This window comes from Carassius carassius, chromosome 29 (genome assembly GCF_963082965.1).
Source record: "Carassius carassius chromosome 29, fCarCar2.1, whole genome shotgun sequence".
In the NCBI taxonomy this organism is placed as follows: domain Eukaryota; kingdom Metazoa; phylum Chordata; class Actinopteri; order Cypriniformes; family Cyprinidae; genus Carassius; species Carassius carassius.
The window spans coordinates 9,269,896-9,293,050 of NC_081783.1; the positions used below are offsets into that span (position 1 = coordinate 9,269,896).

The 23,155-nt window shown below is 35.9% G+C and overlaps 1 long non-coding RNA gene across 1 annotated transcript in view; it reads right to left on the minus strand.

The window, feature by feature from the left end:
• Window positions 1–434: 434 nt before the first annotated feature.
• LOC132109597 (uncharacterized) overlaps window positions 435–23,155 on the minus strand; it is a 123,556-nt gene continuing 100,835 nt past the window's right edge. The window contains exon 3 of the long non-coding RNA XR_009424529.1: window positions 435–1,092. This is a non-coding gene — a long non-coding RNA (uncharacterized LOC132109597). The remainder of the gene's footprint in view (window positions 1,093–23,155) is intronic.

Here is a 23,155-nt window from a genome sequence, read left to right on the forward strand (position 1 = left end):
AAAATTTAAATACAAAAATACAGTAAAACAGTAATATTGTGAAATATTATTATATACATTGTATTGTTAATAAAATATATTATTATTATTATTATTATTATTATTATTATTATTATTATTATATTTTAAAATGTAATTTATTCCAGTGATGGTAAAGCTGTATTTTCAGCATCATTACTCCAGTCTTCAGTGTCATATGATGCTTCAGAAATCATTCTAATATGCTGATTTGGTGCTCAAGAAACATGTATCAAAAAAAAAAGAAAGAAAAAAAGGAAAGACTTTTAGTTTTCTTTGTTACATGTTACATGTACTTACTATTACAATAACAAAAAATATGCATAATTACAAGCCAAACCATGACCATAAGTAAGTTCATGTAGTCATGTAGTTTAATTAATATTACTCAGTACTCAAATATATAATTATACTGTAACAAGGACACCTTAAAATAAAGTCTAACCAACTTTTTTCTAATGTTACAAAATATTTTTATCATAATGTTGAAAGCAGTTGTGCTGCTTGATATTTTGGTGGAAACCATGAAATTGTTTTCTCCAATATTCATTGCTGAATATAAAAATCATAAGAACCACATTTATATGAAACTAAAATGTTTCGCAACATGATAAAAGTCTTTACTTTCACACACACACACACACAAAACAAAACAAAAAAACATGCAAATTTGAACTCGTGAACTTTGGAATGAATGCATTGATTATGATTTTTATGAGGAAATGCATTGTAGTGTTTTTGCTGTATATCTTTGCTGTCGGTCTGTGTTGACTCATGGGTGGCAGTTGTCGTGTCAGGTTTGTCGAGGGTCAGTGGGCGGACCGGATCGTCTGAGACTGTGATGATATCTCAGCTTAGCTGTGAGTTACATGCCTTCTGATCTGATTTATTTCGAACGTCAACAAAAATATTATTTATGTTACGATGGTATCTCATTGCAGTTGTTGGTGATGTCATCCCAGCCTGTCACCACCAGACCTCGGAGGTAGTGCTCCCTTTCTCAGACCATTGCATTCTGGGAAATTTTACACCACCGCCGCAGCTTAATGGTCTTGTCTCCCACTGTGAGCCGCACTGAGGAAAACACAGACAATATGTCATGTCAAAAAGGCTTACCACTGTCTCCCACCACACAGACAGCAAAGACTCCTGTGACATATTATCATGTACTGAAGGCAAATATTAGTGTTGCTTTAAAAACATAGTCTAACAATCCAACTGATATGATTTGGTTGCATTATGAAATTATAGTCTTCGATTAATATTCATGAATTTCTGTGAGGAAATAGAATTTGTTCTCTGAGCCTATGCATGAATAACACCCTAGTGCAATATCTCATTATGTCGTATGATTGGGTATTATGGTGTTCTCACAGTTGTACCAAAAATTGTATTCCCTGCGTTAGCTCATTTATCTTTACCATTAAGCTTTCTATCACATTGTGCAAACAGATTTTTTTAATATTTTACCTTAGTTTCCCTCCAAAATGCACCCAAAATAAAACAAAACAAAAAAAAGTTTATGTATTTGAATTGCATGTACAATTCCCACTAATAAACTTAATATGATACATAGTAGTCAGTTGTACATTAACAAAACAGGAAATAAACAATATATGATTTCTGTAATAGTACTAATAAACTGATTGTGCTGTAAATACACAATAACCAGGTTTATATATTTATTACCAATAAATCCAGTTTGTTTAAAATACATTTTAGCTAACTGAACATTCCTTGTTCCACAGCTAGCCATATTTTTAAAATGTTCATACTTTTAAACTGAATAAATTAAATTTTTTCACAATGCACAGATTAACATCGATTCTATTCAGTTTGACTAAATAACACATTTTGAAAACATGGCTATTCAAATAAAATCAAACAGATGGAAACAGTTAACAATAATAGGTAATAACTAATAAATAAGAAGGGGCAGAAATGTGCATCACATTAAATTTATTTATTTTTTAATATAAGACTATGTAATCCAAATGGATTTAAATTTTATATGCAATTCCAAAATGTTCACGGATGATGTTAGTTTCTTAGTTGCTGGTGTCCAAAAGGCTCTAGCAGCATTACAAAGAAGAGCTAAAATATTTACAAACAATCCTCAATGCAAAAACGCTAATATCTCAGCAGATAGCTCATAACTTTCTGAACTTTTTTGCATCATCTGGAGCTTTTAGAAGTTGGACAAGCTGGTGAGATTGGGTGGAGGAATTAATGATCTTTGCTCTTTTTACCCTTCCCTCAGTTTCCCGTTTCGTTTTCTCAATATGCTGATTTATTCCCCGAGGTCTGCAGTTCGTTATGAGGCTTCAAAATTCCTCTTGCGCCGTGACAAACCAGAGAATGACATAGAGCGTGCAGAGGGGAGCGAGACATGTGTTGTCGTTTAAAATGATATTGTCTGAAGTTAATGACTTACACAGGCTTATAGGTATAAATATCATAACCTTCGTGCTAATTTCATTGGCTGAGAGGGCCCCATAAAAAGGTCATTATGCCTGGTTTGTGTTTAACTCGCATTTAATTCTGAGGAGCAAGAGGTGCGGGAAACTGTATTGATTAAATGACAGCTTAACAACCAGCTGTTTAATAAATCGGCCCACTGCATTGAACCGGAGGGCAGAGAGAAAGAACGAGAAAAACTGAAAGAGGAAAAGGGAGGGGAAGGCAAAGACGGAGGGGAGTCACAGATAGACACAGAGCGAGAGATGGGGGAGAAGGGAGGGGGAAAGGAGAGCTAGGGGGTCGTTGAAGCTTCATTGCAGGCAGTTGTGATGGAAACCCTTTCCCCTCGCTGCTGACAAATTTATGTTAACAAGCAAATTAGCCACACCATGGCGAGGCAGCACCAGATCAATAGTGACAATAAAAAGGGAGAGAGACAGAGCGAGAGGAAAGTTGTTGCTGACCACATACCGTCTGCGAATGTAAACGGCTACGGCCCGTCCCCAAGGTCCGTCAACAATAACCCACCGCTGAGAGACACAAAAGGTATCGACACGCTGCTCGCTTCAATTTCCCTAGACGACGGCTGCTGTCACATCAAAACGCCCATTAGTCACAAATTCAGCAGGCCATGGATTTTGCCCTGCTCTCTTGGGGCACGCTGTCATCTTGAAAGTTGTGCCACCGGCAAAAAAAGGACATCTGGTTTGAGTGTAGTGTTTGGAATACCAGAGGACCAGGAGGCTTGTTTTTGATAAAAGGGTAAAAACGCAGGCACTTGAGAGCTGTCAGGGTCTGTTAAAAAGAGCAAGCTGAGGAAAGAGAAAGTCGAGGTGAAACTAACCCTAAGGGAATATCACAAGACATTAAATAGATGCTTGATTTTTTTCTATAAAACTGCATTTAAATGCTATGAGTATTAAACACCATTAAATATTTTTTTATTGGTTTAAAAATGAATACTTCAATTCCCTTTGACCTCTTTTAAAATGATGTTGCTTATATTATTTAGTAAAAAAGTGAGAACATTATAAGTAGTGTTTGAGACATGGTGTGAATAACAATAATACTAATTTTGGTGATTATTGTAATTGAATAATGCTATTATTTTATACATTTAACATATCAAAACAGATGCATATTGTAATTTTGCAAGCTTACATTTCAAATATGTATACATATTAATTAGTTCAAACTTCAACAGTTTTCTCTTAAAGTATATAAATGATCAAAAAATGTTTTATTATAGGACAAAAGAAAAGAAAAGAAAAGAAAAGAAAAGAAAAGAAAAGAAAAGAAAAGAAAAAAAACATAAGGAGAGACAAAATCACAATTAATGGATGCATGCATGCAAGTTCCATCAGAATACGGCAAATATAATTTATTTAAAATAAATTCAAAACACTAACCGTCAACCATGGACACAAAGAGACATGAAGAAATCTTTCTTTGTCAGGGAAAATAACTAGATTGCTTGCTTAATATCTAGCTTAAGTTAGACAAGTTAATGGAGTATTTGATCGTTAGCAACAGAAAATAAAGGGAAAACAAAACGAGAACCGCCGAAAGAAAGAGTAATGTCAGTAGCACACAAGTGTAGGTACTTCTATGAAGTGGGAACACACACAGTGTTGTGCATGTGTTCAGACATGCCCTCCAGTACACAAAAGCATGCCTTTTAAAAAAGCATATATATATATATACACACACACACACACACACACACAGTAAAGGTTGAATTGTGTGTGTATATTTATTAGGTTCATAAGACATCTATATTTATGTGAAAACAGTTTTATTTTTCATGGCTCTATATAGATTATGAGAATATGTAGCTCTGAGTGGTTGGCTGATTGGATGAATGAGCAGTCAGTTTACCTGTAATATCTATTTCACGGCCCTTGTATTTACACAGTCTCTGTGGGAGCCGAGCATGTTAGCGGCTGTCGGAGCACAAGCACATATTCTAGTATAGATCACTCAGTGCCTCTCAGCAGGGTGCCAGCGTCCCTCTGTATCCTTCAGTATCTAAACAGGTGTTCTCTCTCTCTCTCTCTGTCTCTCTCTCTCTCTCTCTCTCTCTCTCTGTGTCTTCGGCCATCAATCAGTACATTCTAAGGGTCCTGTCCTCCTTCATTACAGCTCTATTAATCGGCTGACTGTGTGAGAACAGCCCAGTGCCAGCCCGTTAATGTTTAATGGCTCATCTCACGAGATCAATGGGCCAGTTAGTGAAGACAACATTACACTTATGGCTGAACAGCCCCTAGTTATTGGACGCACTAGTTAGGAAGTGACCCATCACTCTGGAAGAAGTCTGGCTGGAATAATGGAGACTGATAAACACTCATTCTGTCAATGAAGTGAGAGATACTAGTGTTACACATTGTCTACACACTAATTACACTAATGACTGCTTGCGCAACAGAAAACAAGGGTCAACTGTGGTGTAAGGGAAAGAAAATAGGTCTATTAAGATGCACAGAAATGGAAAGATTAGAATCCTGACATGATTAATTGTGCTATTTTTTTCCCCCCAAGATAAACATATTTAACCAGATTAGTGATTATAACAGCAAATGTAATATTTTTTTTCTACTTTTTTTTTTTATTCATGGGCTAGGTTAGTTTTTTGTTTTGTCACATTGGAATTTGTGTGAACAAGCTTTAATTCTTACATATGATCTTAAATATCTTTTTTTCTTTCTTTTTTTTTTTACATTTATTACAAATTAAAAAATAAAAATGTATATCGCATGTAAGGCTACATATATAATACTGATGCATATTAATTAGTTTAGACTTCCACAATACTTTAATATAATATAATATAATATAATTAATATAATATAATATAATATAATATAATATAATATAATATAATATAATATAATATAATATAATATAATATAATATAATATAATATAATATAATATAATATAATATAATGTTACATAAACTAACATAACTGATTTTAAATAAAAATAGAAAAAAAAAAGATTTATCATGACTGAGCCAACCTGCATACAGTATAGATGTGTACTGTAGTGATTATAATCACAGATCTATTTAAAATAAAATCAGGCAAACACATTTCTGCATGTTTTATAAATAAATAAATACATACATACAGAAATACACTTAAAATATTTCTTTTAAGTTTTTTCTTGTGCATTCCATGTTGATAACTACATTGGCATCCATTTAAAGGAAAGCTCACAATGGCAGCAGAAATACTTCGAACAAGAATAAGAGATGACTATCTAAGAAGGTAAGCAGATGTGCAGTTAGCAATCAATACGGCAGAACCTCAAGGACAGTCCAATTAGTGGGCTACTCTGTACATAAAGGAGCTTAATTTTGGCCTAGGATGCCAGCGCAGTGCATCAGGGTGAATATGTATGCCGACAGTGGGCACATCTTTGAAATCTAGGCTCTTTTGGCCATGCCTGCATATCAAAGGCTGAAGAAATAAAGCTGGTGCGGTGCAGCAGAGACTTATTAATCAGCCACTGAATCATCTGGGACCAAACAAGGAATTTAAATGAGTCAGTGAGCAACGGGATAAAAAGAGGGTGAAAAGTCACAATCAATTTCAGAGACCAGTCACTTGCACAACTAAAGAGTGTTAATTCATGTATGTCTGTTTCCCCTCACCGTCGCTTTTACTGACTTTCACTCTCCCCCCTTATCCTCACCGTCTCCGAGGAAAAGAGAGATGAAAAGACAACTCTTGAACAAGTGACCATCAGGGAGAATCTGTGCAAGGCAATCAATGGGCCATCAGTCATTGAAAATGCTTGTTGTGCTCTTGTGGAATGGCCATTATTAGTTTCTGACACGCATCACAGAAAGAAAACTATTGACACTCTTTGTGTGATCTTTTTTTCTGATTATTGGAAGGGTCAGAATTGGTTTCCATTCTATTAACATCATAATGAAGCCATAAATACATAAAATACATCTAAAATGCATAAACCTCAAAAAAAAAATAAAATAAATAAATAGCACTGTAGGTTTAAAATGTTTCCTTCATTGCACTTTTACATCACATTGTTGCATTATTATATCATGCATTAAAAGAAGCATATAATGGCCAATATAAATAAAGTTTCTAAAGATTTATTTAAATAGGTAGATGGATAGATAGCATGATACTATCATATATTTATTTAATTGTTCAATTTAAATTATTTTGAATTATTATTTATATTAAATAAATATTATTTTAAGATAATTACAGTAGATTGTGTAATTTATTTTTCTCTTAAAGTACAAAGTTATAAATTATACAAATAATATAATAAACTATTATTAGATAGCATTTAAACTCCCCAAATGTGTGAAACAACTCACAGTTCATTTCAGAACAAGACACACACACACACACACACAAACACACACACACAACGGCAGAAAATCTCTGTGAACTTTAGAGGCTTAAGTAAATCTTATAGGCTCATTTTAGGCTCTTTGCCGAAATCAAAGAAATTTTTTTAATTCAGTAATACAAAGTCTATCAGTGTAAAAAAAAAAAAAAAGAAATCAGTTAATTACATAAAAATAATTACAAAAATAAACATGAAACACTCTGCAGCAAGTGCATTAAACAACATAATTTAAAAATTATTTCCTGTCCTTTAGGTGATATCAACAGCTTTCCCTCCATCTAATCTGAGAAGACAAGCATCTATAATCTAGGTAATCACAAAACTTAAAATACTCTATATCTGTCCTCTCACACACACAAGAAAAAAGCAACAAAAAAGGAAAAAGTAGCCATACATGAGATATCCCGCAACTGATGAGCTGCGTTTGTGGAATACCCTATTAGGAATGAGGCAGACCGGCCAGGCAAGAGAGGGCTTTACTTTAAATTGAGTAGTGCCAACGCACATTTATTGGCTCTAATGTGCTACAGCTTGGTCCTGAGCTCGTCTGCTTCGAGGCCAGGAACGGGCCGGCACTGCCACAAACAGAGAACATAATAAGCTTTTTAAGGGGGCTGCCTGTGCAGCTCGATGTCAAAATAAAGACCTCCCTTCAGCTACTGCTCCACGACCTACAGCACACCAGCCAAATCTTTTCTTATTACACTGTTAATATGATTTTTCTTCCCCTTTGCACTTTGATCTTTTACACAAAAAAAAAAAAAAAGTTTTTATTTTTGTGCGAGATTCAATTCTGCAGTGTGGCCAATGAATAGCACCTGGTGCTATTGGCTCTTTCGGGTTTTGTATTTCTTATTTTGTAAAGAAGAAGAAAATAAAATTCCACAATATCAATCCATAATGTTTTAAAATAACAATCATTTAAAAATCAAACATTGTTAAAACCGGAATGAGGACTTGCTACTTGCTGCCACCTGATCCAGAGAGCCAGTGTGGCCCCGTGATCCCACTGGGGCACCATGCTGAGAGTTGGGGGACCCTGTCTGTCTCCTCTCACCCTACCATCTATCGATCAGTTCATTGATTAACAGATTGGAAATATTAACTGGAGGATGATCCGTCTCAGGTGGGCCGTGTCATTCTCATTAAGCCGCAGAGTGAAGACAAGGCTGGGAAGAATAGACCAGTCTCTCATTAGCATCCTAATGACAAGACCATCAGATAACGCTCAATCATTATCTAATCAGCAATTACACATTCTGACTTATGCCAGCATAATGTGTGTTAAATAAATCCAAAATTTAAATACTGATTGTTTCGGTAACTTGTTATAAAATGTCCTTTTTTATAACATTCTTATACTCATTGCAGATCTAAAAGAAAGCCTGTTTGAATACTCTCTTTATTGCATGTACTTTAAAAAGCATCCATCTAATATATATATATATATATATATATATATATATATATATATATATAGAACTTGAAAATCTATATGGAACATTTTTCATTAAAAATCCTTTTTGCGGTGTTAGAGTATAGAGCTGCAGTGAATATTTATACATAATTTGGCTAAAATTGAATCTACAGTATAATAGCTGCAATGACAGTTTAAAATAAATAATTGTGGAGAATATTTTGAGGTGAGAAGCAAGCCAAAATTCTAAATCTTACTGTCAGCCTTAGTCTGTACACATAAACCTATATATAAAATACATACGCATTGCACTTTTATGGGCAGAAAAACATGGTCATAATTCACATTTCAGTGCCTGTCTTACACATAAATATAATTCAATTCAATAGCACATTTTAATATTAATACCGTAATATAACGTGCAACAGCAATTCACATTAGCTCAATAACGCCCGGGCCAGCGCTCAGACAGCCCACATCAGATCCGCTCCACCATGCAATTATGCAGAACCCTCCTGCCTGTGATTTAAGAACTCACACAGGCAGCACAAAATCCGCAGGGGCAGACACAAAGAGCACCTCATTGATTGAATTTTATATTGTTGTTGTCTGAGATCTTAACATGCCTGGAATTTACAACCCTGAGAATAATAATGTCATATAAAACTGACAGGACAAAAGACATGTGACACCCTCCATTCAACTCGATCTCAGAGGAGGGGGACTCATTCGTTTTCAATTTTCGACCAGAACCGCTGGGGCGACATTTTATGGAGAATTATGCTTGTTGATTTGTGACATATATGGGGATCAGTGGAAATATAGGTTATGCGAGGCAAGAATGATGCATCAAATTAATGTTTTTCAGTCAAAATAGCAACTCAGGATTTAATACAGTGAAGGAGTATGAAATTGCCACATTTTAAAATAAATTGGCTATACGCACCCCGACTCAGACAATGTCCCTCGCTAGAAACAGTGCGTTTAGATTATATGGGTTTTGAAACTTGGAGAACTTGTGAAGGTTACAGTACTATCGAAGTTCAGGTGCACCTCCTCCTCAATCCAATAACCCCTCACCCCCCTCTCCCTGTTAGTGCAGCATAATTACTCACCCCCATCCCCAAAAAATGACAGGACTCTGACCCCGGCCGAATTATTGAATTTTTATCGCCCGCCTTGGGCCATGTCGGGGCTATTCAATTTTAGCCGGAGGAGGACAACCTATTAAGGAGGATGAGTCCAAAACGTCGTTGCTCAAATTGCCAACCAGAAACCATTACAGACACATGGGTTTCGATACAGGCAGAGCGTCCGCAGTTTGGCTGGACAGAGAAAACCCCTCCTGCACACACAAACACTCAGACCCCCCACCTCTCTTTTCCCGTACCAGTGCTAGAGAAGAAGATACAATTTACATGAGTTGAAGAGAAGGTGACAGGCGGCAATCAGGCAGTGGAATAGGGTCAGAGCCAGAGACGAGCAGACCACATTACAGTCTACCAGCAAATCACTTATGCCGGCCACGACCTCCGACCTGCACTCATATCAACCAATTGCCCTTTAGTATAATTATATGGGGTAATCTTTGGCCATTTGATTGGACAGAGATGGGCTGCAAGCCAGCATTAATTTATTTTTCTGGTAATTTATTTTTTTTTCTCCTGCCCTCCCTTTGCTTGTTAATAAACAGTTTAGGTAGAGCCATTTCAGTGTGTAAGTGAAATTCACAAGGAGCCCTGGAGGTCAAAGTTATCTATTTATCAATCTATCTGTCTATCTATCTGTCAAACTCTCTGGCTGTCACTCTTCCAGATGAGATGTAATTAACCCGCGAAAGCCGGCGTGTCCCTGTTTTATACCCACATTAGAATATTACACCTTAGGCGAAGAGTTGATTAAGGCTGACATCTCGAGTTAATCCATTGGGCAGGTCTATAACAAAATGTAAGCAGACTGATGGAATGAGACATAGTGTACTGATTAATGATGAGCTTGGACCTTCATGTCTGCATAAGTAATACAAATTACAAATTACTAAAATGGTCAAACAGACACTTTCCAAACATTAAGGAACAACATGAGTGAATAAGAAACAAGAAGAAGGGCGGCTATACACGCAGAGAGGAAATGTGGTAGGACTTTTTGCTCTTTTACGGAACTTTACTTCAATCAATATTTCACAAGGTTTCTGTACTGCAGAAAATCCTGATGCCAAGATATTTATGATTGTTAAATGTGAAGAGGTAGTGAAAAATAAGCGACACAGAAAAGGATTCCCCAGATTCAGAATAGAAAAGAATAGAATAGACACAATGTTTTTAAGTGTTGTCTAAAACCATATTTTTACTCTCTGGCTTTTAGTGCATTGGTATTTTGATGTCTTTTTTGTTTTTTTGTTCTCTTCATTGTAATGTGCCGCACTTTGGAGCTACTGTATGTCACAAAAATTAAATGAATAGGAAACAACAGAATAGAATAATAAAATATACAAATTCTGTAGTATGGGTCTAATCTAATAACTAAACATATTACAAATAAAATAATTAAATATTTTATTAATAATAAAAATTATATAATTTATATTATTAGATATAAATTTCATAATTCTGTTCTGGCACCAAGATATTTATGCTTCTTCCATGTCAAAAACAAGCAACACAGATAAGGAATAAGCACATTTATAGAATAGAATAGAATAGAATAGAATAGAATAGAATAGAATAGAATATCAAAATTATACACTTACCAATGTACATTTTCAAATACAACAACTAAAAATATATATTACTAATGCAATAATTTAAAAAATACAATAATTTTCACATACCCCTACCTGAACTTTAACTATAACCTAGGGGCTCAAAAGCACACAACCATATGTTTAACCCCAACCCTACAATAAATTTGCCCAGTGCCTCTGATGATATGCCCACCCTGACCCTAATCACAATCTTCTACTGACTGATCTTTTCCCCAGAGAGTCAAGCTCACTGAAAAAGCCTTCCTAGCCCCCTTCACTTCCTATCTCCCTCTTTTTTCCTATTTAGTACTGTAATTTAGGGAGTTGCTACCAATATATCTACTTCACTCACCCATCTCATTTTCATGAAGGCTGCAGTCTACCTGACGCCTGTCAGTCAAAACTCGACAAAGGGTGCTCTGAGATATCAATTTCTGTTACTGATTTATTACATATTGCAATGTAAATCAACAGCCAAAGTTCAGATACAGACCTGTGTTTTAAAATACTGTGATGAAACCCAAGCAGATACAAACCCTATCCTGTCAAATCTAAATAAGACGATCCATTCTTCCATTGACCCATTGCTAAAGTGATGTTCCACTCACTTGGTTGCCCTTTAAAATATTACCACATCAATCCAGCACACTGTCCCCTGAAGTAAAGGCTCCTGAGCTTGCCTCAAATCATATGCATAAATATACCAGCGAGTGTGTGTGTGTGTGTGTGTGTGTGTGTGTGTGTGTGTAAGTGAGTTTATACCACAGTGTCTGTACTTTTTTATGGGTCTCTTGAAATTAGATACACTTGGATTTGTGTATATGTGTGGATGTGCATTTGAAATGATGTGTATGTGAATGATCTTTTGCACCTGCTTGTCGATAACTACACTTACCACATATTGAAATGAGCCGTTTACATGTCTGTGCATGTGTGTATATATATGTGCATTTGTTTAAATGTATGTGGAGGGTTGCATCCATGTCCCACTACCCCACGTCTATCGACTGGTCAGGATTAAGCCCGTCGGTGGAGGCAGTCTCCCAGCGGGCCAGTGGCTGACCCTCTCAGGGCTAAAGTTCAACCCAGGGCGAGGGCTCACGGGGCCAGATTAGGGGCCTAGCTAGTCCCTGCGGACGGATGAAAGAGTGAAATTACATCTCGCCCAATATGCTGCCTCCACACACTTACAAACACACACTTTAATTAGAACTATTGCAATAATGCATGACAGGTGAATAAATAAACAAACCTGATGCTATTTGATGCCAGCGAACGGCTCGCTCAATGTCCAATTTTATCATTGTTATTGACCACAGCTGTGTTATTATTTTAAACGAAATACCAGATTCTAGTGTAATGAACACCACACCTGCGGATCTCAGATACTTTGATTTCTCTGCCTTTGAAGCCGTAATATGGGAGCTGCCAACCCTGAACTAAGGCTTATAATTGCAGTGCTGGAACACGGGTTTATGCTCCAACACAATCTCACCAATTAACGTTTCCGTAAATAAAACCACGAAGTTATAATTAAGGTTTACAGACTCTAAATTAGCCCTTTGTCTAACTGTAATGCTCTCTTTCTTTGAAGTCACAAAAAAAAACAAGGATGTTTGACTTCTTATCATATTATTATAGTATGAGAGAATAGGGGATTAGGGCAAATGAATAGAATCTTTTCAGAGTGAACAAAATTAATGAATAAATAAGTTTTTTTTTTTTTGGAATATTGCAGAAATGTATTCTCCAAAAAAAAAAAAAAAACATTGCATGACTTGCAAATGAGGAAAATAATTCAATGTAATGAATGGTCCATGCAGATGAACAATAAGGACCCTAAGAGAAGTGAAGTGGCCATCTCATCTCCAAGTGACATCCTGACTCTCTCTCTCTCTCTCTCTCTCTCTCTCTCTCTCTCTCTCTCTCTCTCTCTCTCTCTGGGCAGAAAGGAGAAATAATTGGATTTTTTCCCACAAATAATGCTTCACCCTTGAGTTTAATTAACTAGCCCGGTGCAGGCCATTCTCTGGTCGTTTGAGAAAGAAAAAAGAGAAACCTCCACTGTTTGGCAGAATCATTACACACGCACGAGATGGACTCGCTCCTCATTGCTGTTAGTGAGGCACAGCGAGACAACGTGGCGTGTTATTTTCACAGGCCTATTTTGTATTGATGAAGTCAGGGATGGCCTTTCTGGAGGGGATTACACCATAATGAGATATAGTTCAAACTGTCAGTCACCAAGTAGAAGACTGTAAGCATCTAAACCTTACCAGCACATTGTAGGCTCAGAGCAAACAACAAAATACAGAGAAATTAAATAAAAATGAATTACACGTGGTAGGAATGTTAGCTAGAATACATACCAGAACAGTAACCACCAGTATAACGTGTATGTGATGCAGTAAAAGTCAAATCAACATTTTAAACCAACCATCATAGTACTAGCAGTTTTTCAACTGGGGTTTGAATGGCAGAGGTCAATACAGTAACAAATACACACTTTGAAAGCAGCAAACAATGGCACATCCATCACCATGGCAAGCTTTGGAGGCTTTTGGCTTGCACATTAACAAGGTAAAAAACCTGCGTGACCACCAGCATCCCACATCCCCCGGTCACTCAAGCTGGATTTAAGGCTCTTCTTTTATTACAGTGCGTGGTATTTTATGACTATATGCCACAAAAACCAAACACTAGAAATAAAAAATACCCGCAACAATGGCTTGCGACCACATTATAACTCTTCCCAGGGTCCAAAGGGCCACTCTGGATGAAGGGTTACCATTTTTGTTGTCACTGTCCTTCTCTTGGGTGCTCTCTTTCTGTTTTTCCACACACACACACACACACACACACACACACACACACACACACACACACACACACACACACACACACACACACACAATAGGCAGGCCTCTAAAGCTGGGTGTTTGCTGTTCCATTCCCTTCAATGTCTCCCTCAGGAGAAGCCCCTCATTTTAATATAAATAGAACGCTTCATCATGCAGTGGCACAAACTTCCCCACGATGCATTGCTCTGACAGCATTACCCATGCTGCATTAGGCCGGCAGAAGGGAGAGTGGACATGCCAACGATTTTAGCCTTGCCAGACCAAACAAGAATTTTCTAGATTTTGGGATGATCTGACATGTTTGGACATGTGAGTCTGGGAGTGTAAGGCTGCTGTTGAGCTCATGCTGCAGTGCTGAATTTCAATTGGTCGTAAAATGGAAAAAATAACTCATAATCTGATCATTTAATAATCACTACAGATATGAATGCTATATGAAGATTGCTTGTGATAGCTCATGCTGACTATTAGTTAAAGGAATATTCTGGGTTCAATACAAGTTAAGATCAATCAACAGCATTTGATGCACAATGTCACACACACACACACACACACACAAAATGAGGATAAAATAGTTTTTTATGTATAAATCTGCAGTGTTTCAAAAAACATTGCTTTAAAGTAAACAATACGCATTTTACACTGTAAAACTGATCTGAAATTAAAAGAAAAGAAAATACAATTTCATTTTTTTCTGCTTCAAAATTTCGTTTAATTCAATGTTACTTGTTGTTGTGTTTTCATAAGTGTTTGTGAAATGTACAAATTTTTAATTAACCTATTTAATATTTAATGTACAACTTTATTTCCATGATGACAAAAATGCCCAAAACTTAAAATGATGAGCATTAAAAGCTCAAATAATATACAAAAAACATATGACAATAAAAATAGGTTTAGAAACCATTTTCACATAGAAATTCCACAATTAATTTTTATAAAGAAATGAAATAAGATGTGAAATTTTGAAATGGAATGTCTGAAATAGTGTTTTCCTGTAAAACATAGCTAACATTTGTCTAACTTAGATTTTTGACTTAGAACTTCAAAATGCTTTTATAAAGTTAAAATTCCTCCAAAACCTGGACCCATTCAAATCAATTGTAACTTCTCTTCACTATAAAAAACATGTATTCATTTTCTTTTCTTTTTTTTTACAATTACCAATTTTTTGTGTGAATCAACATTATGTCACAAATACGTCCAATAGAGCATAACTTGCATTTAACCAGTGATATTCCTTTAAAGCTCAATGTAATCAGACGTGCCCAGCAGTGCCAGTAATACAAAGGGGATCACTTATGCTCAACTTCTCATCTTGCTCCTCTTTCCTTTACTTTTTTACTTCTTTTTTCACGCTTTCCCTGTCTTGCATTTTCTCTGTCCAGGATTTCAAGTGAGCTTCTTTGTGGGAGTACAAAGCTCTCACACTTGGGAGAAAGACAGACAGCAGATGCTGATAGGGCCAGCATCGCTCTCTGCCCTCAGGCGCTAGACCCCGATACCCCACAGCGTCCCGAGACCACTGATTTGTGGCTTCATACTGTGAGCACACAGCGATCTCGCTTCATTAAATGTGCTTCAACTAATTGTGCTTTATTTGGAAGGTGGATCCATGGTGGCTAACAGGAAAGCACTAGAGGTCTTCATTTAGCGATCAAGCCGCCGTCCCTCGAGACAAACTCACATACAGCTGTCCTTCACCACATCTCCTTCTCCTTTGCCAATCAACACATCAAACGGCAGTCAATTCATCTCCCTCTCTTGCTTAGAAATAAGAGGGAATTAGAGGGACAGAGAGATGCAGAGAAAAAGCGAGAGAGGGAGAAACGAAACACAGCAGTGAATACTGAGCGTAAGATTTAGCTGGCCTGGCAAGCACTCTGGATTTAGCAGGATATTTATTCTTTTATATCCAGACAAAAGAGATTGCACATGCCCTCTCCTGCTAGCACCCCTCCTTCAGTCACTGCTCTGAGCCTCGGCAAGGGAACCAGAGTGAATATAATGAGACTCCATCAAGGCTATCAGGTGTAAGATCACGTCACATCAAAGCTGGATCAAACATTGCCTAGCAAGATATATTTGGACATATGTTAAGAGAATTATCAAATTCCCCTGCTTAAAGAGAACATTTGTGGACCTATAAACAACAAGTAACTTCATTTACTACAGGTTTACTACAGGTTTGTCCAAAAATATAATCAGTTACTAAAATATATATTTTTAACATGCAGCTATTGCATAATACAATATACAATAATTAAAACCATACAGTACATGTACACAATAAAACTATTACAATCAATTTTAATTGAATACAAACATTTTTAGAATTAACTATCAGTAATTAAATGGGTTCCTTGATATGTGTATATATATATTTATAACTTTTTAAAATAATAGTAAAATAGAGTATATGTTTAAATCTATAAAAGAACTGAATGCTTGTGAATAGTCTTAAATGACATTTGGAATTGCAATAATTACCATTTAGATTAAACAACGGCTTCATCTCATGTCTTCCATAAGATATGCATTGAATGATGTGTTATATAAAATTAATGACAACATCAAAATGAGACAACACACTCATGAAATACACACTAATTAAAATGCCACACCTCAAGACTTGGTATCAGTTTAAGTAAAGGAACAATGTCATCATGGCATTACACAACAAGCAACTATATACTGTATATCAAAATCAAGCAAAACACAGTAAGAAAATATGGAAACTGGTCAAATAATAGTACTATATTCATTTTTCTGTTTCATTTTTAATATTCTCTATATCCATACGGGTTCAAATTATTATTTTTTTATACATATAATCCAAGCAAATTACCTATTAATATTTATTAATAGGATAGTCATTTATATTTGCTATAGTATTACATTCATTACATTTACATTCAAGTACATTCATTGTTCATAAACAGATGATGCATACAATTATTTATTCATTCATATTAGATATGTATAATACAATATAACCTAAATCCCATTTTAACACAAAACATCATATTTTCCCCAAGTTGTTACCAGACTTCAGAATATTTTTCCTGAAGCTCTCTTCCATGCGTTTAAAGGCAACTCGTCATAACCACATTTCATCCATTCACACAGCAGGCTGAGGACCATTTAAACACCATTCTAATAACCTCTCCCAAACGACATAATGAAGATGCACGCTAACAATGTATCGGGTCACATTCACACCGATCAATACAGCGGTACAAAACGCTCAATAAACATATGCGTGGATTGATTTCATCATGTAATTACCATATAAAGCAACCTAGTAAATATGCAGATAATTGTTGGTGAACCACTGTTGGTACCAGCCAGATTACAAGGGAGTAGAATACACGGAGATGTGTCCTAAAAATGGATAACTAAAAAGCGCTAATGAACATGTTTGACAAGTCGTTATAGCTGGGTAAACTTCTTCAGTGCTGAATTTAAACTACAACAAATATATTGCATTTCCATTTTGCTCCAATAGCAAAAAAAAAAACAACAAAAAAAAATCATGATAGCATTTCTAAGATTTTTCAAAAGAGGAAGAAAACATAATGATGAAAGACTGATTCCATCAGTCTGAACAGGGAAAGGTATCAAATTTGCCATCAATCTTTCAGCCATTGTTTTCGAAAAACCCGATCAGCAGGGATAATTCGCTTTGTAAAACAAACCGAAAAAAAATAGTAGCAACATTTTAGGATAAATCTGATTTGTAACTTTACATTACACTAAAAAAACCAGTATAAAGCCGTACAGTGTCATAAACATTAATTTAATAACAAAATATGTAACAAAGCCCTAAAAAAATATTAAAATTTACATTGTATTTACATCAGGTCCATATCTGGTCAATTGGTGGCTGGCATTTACTTTCTGAGTAAAAAAGCAGATTTTAGAGCAGACTCAAAAGTTTAAGCAGACAGAGCCTAGCCATGTCAATCATGAATTCAAATCATCATCTAAACTGGAGAAAGGGCACATACTGAGTAAAGAGCACACACTGAGGAAGTGTTCAATGGCATATACTAAGTAAAGATGACTGTAGCATCAATACAAAAGCCATGATTGAAAAAGCAGCTCAAAATCTAGTGAGATTCAGTCAGATGACAGCAAGCTAACAAAGAGCTCAGAACCTTCCTTTTTTTCAGGCCTTGGAAAGATGGCCGTCACGCTGGAGGCCAGCCAACTCCGCTCCATCCCTGAGCTCTCAGAGCAAAGCCATGCAGATTTCTCCAGCCTAATCCCCTGCAATGACACTGGAGCCCTGGGATAGGATATTGAATCCCTGATTTCTCTCTCTCCCTCGCTCTAACTCTTTCTCACTCTGTCTCTCTCAGTCTCTAACAAGTTGAGCTGTTTTCCATGTGGACCGTAATGGCACTCAACGCTCTACAGTACATGATCCTACCCCATGCACCCCTCTGAAATCATACCCCCATGGCCACAGTATAGGCACATGATCTCGGGATTGCCGACTGAAAGCAGGTTTCCACGCAGCTTTGCCCAGACACCACAAAATAAGTAATGTATGTCTCTCTCGATCTCTCTCCCAGCTCCTCAAACAATTAGCGTGCAGTGTATGATATTGAGATGTTTTCATCCATTTCTTTCCGCGGTCTTCCACACACAAAAGAGCTTTTCTGGCAACTGTGGAGACAGCGGGCCACTAAGTAGTTTAAGACTGGTCCCAGTCAAACGGCCTTCTCCTGCAGCCTTCCCTTTTTAAGTGATCATCCTTGTATCATAACAGATTAAGGGCTGCAGCGTGGCTGGATTAGGCCTAAGCTAACCTTTATCCGCCCCCATCCTCACCTGAAACTTACAAGGAGTGAGGAGTCAATTTGCCCTGTCCTGATTTACAATGACACTGAGCCCCACTCTGGGCCCCTCATTATTTGGATTAAGAGAAACACTTTTGAGTAATTATTTTCACGTTGGATAAACATTAAGCTTCCAGCGGATTTAGACAAGCTCTAGTCCAACACTGCAGAAAAGAAGGGCGATATAAACTTGCTTATCATGCACCACGGGTGCTATATGCCTTGTGGTAATCACCAACAAACAGAGAACAGGAGAGAAAGAGAGAGCGAGGGAAAGACATGGAGATACAAGAAATGACCACTCTTTTGTTTTAAACACAAGGGATTTGAGAGTGTGTACACAAATTAGGGATCTTAACATGCTTGGCTAGGCATGAAGAAGATATTTATGTTTCAGATCAGACTTTGGGGGAATGGATTTCACTATAGATCTACAGAGAAATTTGGATTGCTTTTGGTTTTTCATTGCAAAGCTGGAAATAAAAATATTTAAAATTAAATTTCTCACCATCTCTTTTCGCTATATGAAACACCGAAGGAGTTATTATAAAAATGTCAGTTACTCTTTTTCGTAAAAAAGTAATCCATACTGATCCCTAGATTTCAAAACAAAACAAAACAAAACAAAACAAAACAAAACAAAACAAAACAAAACAAAACAAAACAAAACAAAACAAAACAAAACAAAACAAAACACGAAAACAAAAAAACATCTACACAAATAAATATATGAATAAAATACATTTTTGGCCATGTCTCATCTTGCCCAGGGCACCAAAAGAAAAAAAAAAGAAAAAAGAATGCACAAATAAAATAAAACAATGCATGAAATTTGATTTTGTTATATTAGCTACATTTTAGCAAAAGTTACTTCACAAAGAAAAATGTATCCACTTCTGTCCCTTTATTTTGTTTGTTTTACCTTTGTAAATGTAAAGGTGTGTGACACAGTGCAAGTTTGTTTTTCTTATCAAAAAGAGAAGGGTGGGAAAAGTGCTGGCTCAGCCTGTGTTTGATTTCATATATTATTTCAATCATACACAATTACAGGGCGAGATCACATCAGAGGGCCCGATTGAGGGCCAGATAACCTTTTAAGGAGAGAATTCCCACAGAGGGGTGACCTCTAACCTTAATGCTGCTAGCAATCTCCAGCTATACTGCTCAGTCAGAGTGACAGAGGTCAAACACACACACACACACACACACACACACAAGCACACACACAAGCACACACACACACACAAAACACACGTACAAAGAAATGTTCCATTTCTCAATCTCCATCAAGTGACAAACATTTGATTTTGTACAAAAACGCTTGTGCAAAAGTGTGTATATATGTCTAATGTCACAAAATTTACATTTACATTTATGTATTTAGCTGACGCTTTTATCCAAAGCGACTTACAGTGCATTCAGGCTAACCGAGAAATTTGGATTGCTTTTGGTTTTTCGTTGCAAAGCTGGAAATAAAAATATTTAAAATGAAATTTCTCACCATCTCTTTACGCTATATGAAACACCGAAGGAGTTATTATAAAAATGTCAGTTACTCTTTTTCCTAAAAAAGTAATCCATACTGATCCCTAGATTTCAAAACAAAACAAAACATAACATTTGTATTTACATTTATGTATTTAGCAGACACTTTTATCCAAAGCGACTTACAGTGCATTCAGGCTAACATTTTTTACCTAACGTGTTGCCTGGGAATCGAACCCACAATCATGCGCTGCTAACACAATAATTTACCACTTGAGCCACAGGAACACTGAAAATAACCAAACAGTGGTAATGTAGAGGATTCAACACAACTGACATGCTATATGCACTGTACATTCAGATCTCAATTCAGTCTCTAAATTTATATTAAGTCAAACTGAAAATTCTTAGCCTAACATTTAAGGCCTAAATGTGTTTTTTTTTTTTTAAACAAGAAAAGTGGAAGGCCACCATGACATTAAGTGATTTATGCACTGCACTAATTTTTCAACACACTCCAGGAAGCGTCACAGTGTTTCTCCTTCCTGCAGTCTCATCCATCCTGCTGCGCTGGTAATTGTGTACCCTCTTTAAACCTCTCCTCCCTTTCCCCCTCGCAGCCCCACCTGCCCAAGACCAGATGTGTTTCCTCTTTGATGTGGACTGGGAAGTCACTGGGCCTTGGTAGCCACTTCATCCCACCAGCACATGCCTGACAAAAAACCCAGAGTGGGCCTGGAACGCTACGCTTTTCAATGCAGCTGCCGACTACCCACTGATAAATGGTGCACGGTTTGTCTAGTCTTGACCACACCTTGTAGAAAGCTTGTAGATTCTAGAAACCAGACTCTGTCTGTGCTTTGAGACAAATGTGGCTAGAGGACTTCACAGGAGGTTTCAACTCGAGCCTTTCAATAATGGGTGGCCAATTATAAGCATCTGTTGAGGCAGAGACAATCTTCAGCATGCTGGAGCATTGTGTGGTGATTTATCACAAGGTCGTAGACGGCTTTCTTCCTTGTAGTCTTTTGAAGAGATCAGTCTTTTATATATCTCAAAGCTGAACATGTTTCTGAACTAGAGACTTAAATCTAATTTGCGGAATATTTGTAACAAATCAATTTTACAGTTTTTAAACATTGTTAAATGAGGAGAATAATAGTAATAAAATAAGAGAATACAGTACTATAATAATAAATTACCAATGTTATTCCACAGGCAGTTCACTGCCAAAATCAGATTTATGTGCTCTGTTTAAAAATAAATATGAAGAACAGACAAAGATAAAATAAATCTATAATTTAAATACAAAATGTATATTTATTTATAACATATACACGGTCATATCTTTATAAAAACAGCAAAACAGTAATATTGTGAAATATTATAACAATTTGAATTTTTTTTATTTGTGTTGAAAATAATGATCTTTCAGAAATAATTTGAATGTGATGATTTGGTGCTAAATAAGTATTCATTATTGTTGAAAACAGAAATATTTCGCCTGGAAACCATGATAAGTTTGTATTTAAGGATTTTTTGATCGAAATTTCGAAATTACAGCATTTATTTGAAATATACATTTACATTTTTATTTGTTTTGTTTTATTTATTGACATTAACATTTTAAGAGATATATTACTCAAAACTTTTTAATAGAAGTGTATAATTAACTTATTTTTTATTGATTTGCTTAGCATTATTTATAGATTTTTCTTGCACATTCATTGTACATGCATACTGTAAATATTCAGCATTTTTTTCCGAATGTGCACAATAGTGCTTTAAATTGTACTGTTCAAAAATGCAACTTGACTATCTTTCTGCACAAAATTTTCTACATAGGAGAACAACACAGGACTGTGAACAGGCTGCTCCTGTGCTTTGCCTAAAAATTTTTCCTCTCCCCATTTCTCATTCTCTCTCTCGCTCTGTTTTTTTTCTGTTATCTTTGACATATCTTTTTGATGGCAACTGCCCTGACTTTCATTTGATTTAGGTAGCATGATAAATTTAGTGTCTTCTTCCTTTTTCCTCTTTCCTCATCCATGGTTTCAACAGAAGCCATCTGTGCTTGATAAAGTCACAGAAATAACTGGTCAGGGTAAACTAATATTTAATGTGCCTCTCAAAACATTGCCTTCTGCCTGACCTTCTGAAATGTGTGACAAGAGCCTGGGTAAACTGCACTTATGTTCTTAAGGTTAAGAGAGTTTAAAAATGTTGCATGCATGCTGATTGTTGCCTTAGTAAATCAGGCCCAGGCTGAAACAACAAACTGCTTCTGGTCAGACTGCTTGGATTTGAAAGAGAAGGAGAAAGCGATAGAGAGAGAGAAAGACGAAGACAAAATTAGAGAATTTACCACTTAATTAAATACTTTTTTTATTAACAGAATACGTAGTGGTGTCCTAAAGTCTTAGAGTGCAATGAAAATCTTTGATTTAAAGTCTAAAAACAACTAAATTAAACATATTCTGAAATTCAAGTTAATTTTTTTTTTATTGTGGTTATGCTAGTACTAATCTGGAATGATAAGATCTTTTTTCTGTTTTTGAACAGTGAATAATTATTACAATTTAAATGAACTGATTTCAATTTTAATATATATTAAAATATAATATATTTCTGTGATGGCAGCATTATTATACCAGTCTTCAGTGTCACATGGTCCTTCAGAAACCATGATTATATACTGATGGGGTGCAGAATTCTGATTATCAGCAATTTTGAAAACATTGGAACCTAAAATACATTTTTCTTCAGTATTCTTTGATGAATAGAAAGTTCAAAAGAAAGTTCCATTATAAATGTTATATTTAAAATTGCTGAATAAAAGTATACATTTCTTCTAAATAAAAAAGAAAAAAAGAAAAACGTACAGACCTCAAACTTTTGAAAGGTAGCGTATTTAAAGAAATTCTAAACAGAAT